Source organism: Gossypium arboreum, chromosome 3 (assembly GCF_025698485.1).
Source record: "Gossypium arboreum isolate Shixiya-1 chromosome 3, ASM2569848v2, whole genome shotgun sequence".
In the NCBI taxonomy this organism is placed as follows: Eukaryota; Viridiplantae; Streptophyta; class Magnoliopsida; order Malvales; family Malvaceae; genus Gossypium; species Gossypium arboreum.
The window spans coordinates 92,654,969-92,660,730 of NC_069072.1; the positions used below are offsets into that span (position 1 = coordinate 92,654,969).

The window sequence follows — 5,762 nt, forward strand, 5'->3', positions numbered from 1 at the left end:
GCTATTCAATAGGAAAATTGAGGCATTTCCATACATCATTTTATTTTCGTTACAATCATACAACTAAACGAACTTTCACCTATTCCACGATGAACCTTATGTACGTGACTTCAATTATAATCATCACATAGGTTCAAAACTTACCACGCTCAACTCCATATATAAACATAGCACCTATTAGCCATGAACTCAAGGTACTTACCCTTTCCATTGTTCAAATCGATTCGGTAAGGTCGCACCCTTAATATAAATAATTGATAGAAAATATATATATATATATATATTTATATAGTGGGTTCGCACACATAGTGCTTAATAATCAACCACGCACACTTAGTGCCATGTACTTTAAACTCGCACACTTAGTGCCATGCATTTCAAGCCCACACACTTAGTGCCATTCTCTCAACCATGAACACTTATTGTCCGCACACTTAGTGCCGAAAACCAGCCACTATATACGCTTCACTTCCTTTTTACATTCGACAATTTCATCTCTACATACATATACATTTGTATACATTTCATCTCATTAAACACAATTGCATAGGTATTACGATCATTTAAATTATTACCAACTATATGCTTAATGACTTACCTTGTGTTGGGTAAAATAATTCCAAGTCGGCTACTCGATGACCTTCGATTTCCCCTTGTTGGACGCCTCTCCTTTAGGATCTTGAGCTTAAACAAATAAATTAACTCATTCAACCGCTTTGCTACATATATTGGTATTCACATTTTAATGATTTTATGACATACGAACGGCATGGTAAAATTTTTATCTTGCTACCTTATGCTCTTAGCTATTCGGCTAATAACCATATGCTATCGCCCTACTATCAATAATCCAATCACACATGCATATATATATATATGGCGAATGTGCTAAGCTTAGACTCATCATCACCTATGCTCTTAATTTGATGGCGAATATGCATACATATATATATATATATAATATCAACTATACTATCATCTTTAATTCACCTAAACACAAAATTTCATCTCATGAACACTTGACTGAATTTTTCCTAATCTAGCATGGCTTCACATATATTTGTAACATCCTATAAATCCACATATATCACATTTCTACATAAATTTTCTTTTACTTTTCCCTACTTCCATTCACAACATCAAAAGCACCATACACATGTATCATTACAAAGCTTCACACTTAGCATGCAAATGACATCAACACAAATCCACCTTAGCTGAAACTTAACTCATCTTCATGCCTCATCACCACAACATCAAACATCAAACATCAACCAAGAAGACAACACCCATGGCCGAATATCATCCCCATCTCATAGCAAAGATTTAAACCATGGGCTAAGTAGAATTCAAACTAGCAACTAAAAACATGCATGAATCTCATGGACAACATCAAACATACCTTAGTCTAGCAATCTCCCATGGCTGATTTTCTCAAGCTCTTCCCCCCCTTCTTCTTAGAACATTCGGCCAAGCCAACAAAATGTGAAAGGATGGACACTTTTTTTTTTCTTTTCTTTGTTTTCATCATATTCCTTTTTCATTATTTATTCTTTCTAACATAACCACTAACTAAACATGTTTGCAACATGTTTCCATTCATAGCATGGTGGCCACTATGCTTAAATTTTGGGTAAATTGACATGCAAACCCAAAGATTTTCACATCATGCATTTATAGGCCACCTTACATTTGCCTAGCACATTTCTAAATTTTCTCACATAAGTCCTATTTGATAAAATTCACTTACAATTAACAAAATCCAAACATGAAAATTTCACACATGCATATGTACATATAATGAGCATCAACTATGATGGTTAATTATTTTTATGAGTCGATTTAGTGGTCTCGAAACCACTTTCCGACTAGGGTCAATTTAGGGCTGTCACAGATTGTTTCCCTTTTCGTTGAGGTATAAGGCTAAACAATGGTTGAACTCGTTACCACGAGGATAGATCACCACTTGGGAACAAATGACCGAATTTTTTTTGCTTAAATACTTTTTGCCGGCTAAAATGGCTAAATTAAGGAATGATATTTCTTCTTTTGTACAGATGGATTTAGAAACATTCTATGATGCATGAGAGAGATACAAGGATATATTGAGAAGGTGCCCTAACCATGGGTTACCACTTTGGCTACAAGTTCAAACTTTTCACAATGGCTTGAATCCTTCGGCTAGACAAATGATTGACGCAGCTGCTGGTGGAATTATCAATAATAAGACACCTGAAGAGGCTTATGGATTTATGGAAGAGATGTCACTGAATAACTATCAGTGGCAAGTCATGAGAACAAAGCTAACAAAAGCAGTCGTTGTTTTCAACCTTGACGTGGTCACTATGCTATCTAACCAGGTAGAACTTTTAAATAAAAAGATTGACGGTTTATATGGTTCTACTCAGGTATATCCAGTGATGAGGAGCGATGCAAATGGAGGAGGAGTGCATATAGAATATCAATCTTTCAACCCTAGCACTAAGGAGGAACAAGATCAATATATGGGTAATAATAATTCTAGTCCTCAAAACAACCAATACAGTAACACTTATAATGCAGGTTGGGGGAACCATCCCAACTTCTCGTGGGGTGGCCAAGGAAATCAAAGGCCACAACATCCCCTAGGCTTTCAACAACCACCTTACCAGCAGGAAAAGAAATCGAACCTTGAGGAGATGCTAACGAAATTTATCTCGCTGTTAGAAACTCATTTTCAGAATACCGAGACAACACTTACGAATAAACAAGTGTCGATCCTAGGGCTCGAAACCCAGATAGGCTAACTTGCCAAACGGATCTCTAAACAACAACAAGGTAGCTTGCCGAGTAATACTGAATCAAACCCAAGGGAACAACTTAATGCGATTATCGTTTGAAATAAAAAAGGGTTAGTTGCACCTGAACCAGAACTGAGGCAAGGAATTGTGGTAAGTAAAGGTAAAGGTAAGCAAAAACCGGTAAGTAAAGAGTACAAACCTGGCGTACCATATCCCAGTGCAACAAGGAAAGACCACACGGACGAATAATTTAGTAAATTCCTTAAATTATTAAAGAAATTACATATTAACTTACCGTTTATTGAAGCTCTTTCATAGATGCCAAACGCAGATAAATTTTTAAGGGAGCTTTTAGAAAATAAACGAAAGTTGGATGAGGCGTCACATGTGCAGTTAAATGCAGTTTTCTCAGTCATTCTACAGAATAAGCTGCCCAACAAATTGAAAAATCTAGGGAGTTTTACGATTCCTTGTTAATTGGTAGCTTATATGTGAATAATGCATTGGTTGATTTAGGGGCGAGCATTAATGTTATGCCTTATAAAATGTTTAAACAGCTAGGTCTTGGGAAACCCAAACAAACTAGGATGAGCATTCAACAGGCTGATAAAACCATTAGATTTCATAGGGGTATCATTGAAGATGTTCTTGTTAAAATTGATAAATTTATATACCCAGTAGACTTTGTTGTTCTAGATATGGAAGAGGAGAATCGACACTTTGTGTAGGCGATGACACGATCACTTTCCAAGCTCGTGATTATACTAAAATATCTATCAATCGAGATGATTCTTTAAGTTCGGTTAATTTAAATAACATTACAACTCAAACTTCTTTGCAGGTGCCCCTTAGGAATAACGTGACAGAGCCTAACCCATGCCACGAAAACAGGTCGACTCACGAAGAACGAAGGCTTCAGATTGATAAACTAGATGAATGCCGAACACCTGTCAAGGAAAAACTGAAAGCACACAAAAAATCAAAACGACACCACAATGAGCATAGGGATGAAACAAAGTAAATTAAAGTTGGGGACAAAGTATTATTAGATGAAAATGAACCCCGAATTTTTACTTTAGAGCACAATACGGATAGAGCGACTCCCTTCACTGTAATGAACATCTTCCCACATGGTACAGTCGAGGTAACACATACTATATTTGGAACTTTTCAGGTAAATAATACTCGACTCAGACCTTATTTTGATCAAATTGATAGTAGAGGTGAGGAGTTTCAACCCCTCAATCCACCATAATCATACGAAAATGAGGTAAGTCAAGCTTAAACTATAAATAAGCGCTTCTCGAGAGGCAACCCAAGCACTAACAGTGTTGATTTCTTTAAAATTTTAGTTTTTAACATCTAAATCAGTAACTGAGTCCTTGAACACAGTTTTTCCAAATCCACACGGCCAGGCACACAGGAGTGCCTTAGGCCGTGCTCATACCACGGGCGGTGTGAAAACAGAGTAAATATTTCCTAAAACACGAGATTCAATACATTGCCACGGCTGTGCATCGTGGCCGTGGGCAATTCTGCCAAATCAATACGGGCGTGCGACATGCTCGTGTCTATAATCCGTGGTAGAAATTGAGAAATTAACACGGGCGTGCGACACCATAACACCCCAAAAATCCTGAGACCCAAAAATTTCGGAATCCCGAACTTTCTTTGTTTTCAGTTTTAATAAAAAATTTGTTTTATATTCCTAGCCAAGTGATAATTATAGTAAGCCTTAATTAAGGTTTGAGTTCGAACCTAGGGGGAAATGAAATTATAGTTTAATTATAAAAAGGACCTTGTTGGCAAGTAGTTGGGCTTTTAAATAAAGATAGGGAAAAATGGCATCAAAAAGCCTTGTGGAAGAGTGGCTAAGTGACGCCACGTAGAGTGTAGGGAGGTGGCGTTAATAGTTAGCAAGGAGGTCCAAGGTTTGAATCCTAAGCTTAGTGTTTTTAAAAGTTTAATTTTGGCCTTCTAGAAGGTTGGAAGTGGCATGGAAATGGACTCCAAGGGATGTGTTCAAGAGAGAAATCTGATGAAAAGATCAAGGGGTTATTAGGGAGAAAAACGAGGAGATAAGAAGTGAGGAGCAAGTGGAGCCTAAATGGGAACTTGGGCTTGAGGAGTTCGACGTTAAAGGTTATAAATAGGTGCCGAATGCAAGGGTATGAGGCTAATGCCGAAATCTTTTTCTCACCTTGTTTCCAGAAACCCTCTTCTCTAAAAGCCGAAAACCCTTCTATTTTCTTCCTTTTCTTTTTGTCGATTTCTCCAAAACCCGAAAACCCTTGTTCTCCTTTTTAGTTTCCTTGTCTCGATTTCTTTGTTTCACTTTTTGGTTTAGCCGATTCTTCTTCCTCTCTCCCTTGGTGCCGAATAAGCAAGTGTTGCCATTCAAATCTCTAGAGCCGAATACTCTTTGACCGAATCTAGTGTAAGTGTTACTCTTCCAATCGGTTTTCTTTGCTAAGTATCGAATATTGCTCCTCACTATTTCTTAGCTCATTGTCAAATTACTCCATAGGTGTTGCGGTATTGGTAAGTATTCCTCTCCCATTGGCTGAGGTGGCCGAATGTTCATAGTTAAGGTAAGGGCACTTGTGTTGGATATGAGTCATCTATTATTCTAGTTTTAATGAATACGATTAGTGCAGATCTAGGGAGTACGTGATCAAGGAAAGCTTTTAAGGATTGGTGTTCAAGGTAAGGTTAAGGTGAGGTTTCAGTTTTTGGGTAGAATATGGATTAAACATACGATTAATGGAAGGGTGATATCATTGTAGGTTGGTGACTAAGGGAATTGCGACACGTTTGCTTACCAGGTGTGTACATACATTATAGACACACTATGAATTGACAAAAGCCGAAATGCCGAAATACCGAAAAGCCGAAATGCCGAAAAGCTGAAAGTTTGGCTACGGTAGTCTTGCAAGTGCACGAACACCAATAAGGAGGGCACCAATAGGTTGCCTGAGACCC

The 5,762-nt window shown here is 37.7% G+C and overlaps 1 non-coding gene across 1 annotated transcript; it reads right to left on the reverse strand.

Moving 5' to 3' along the window:
- Positions 1–2,024: 2,024 nt before the first annotated feature.
- On the reverse strand, positions 2,025–2,131 carry LOC128290950 (small nucleolar RNA R71). The gene has a single exon (XR_008280729.1). It is a non-coding gene; the product is annotated as a small nucleolar RNA R71 (small nucleolar RNA).
- Between the last annotated feature and the right edge of the window lie 3,631 nt (positions 2,132–5,762).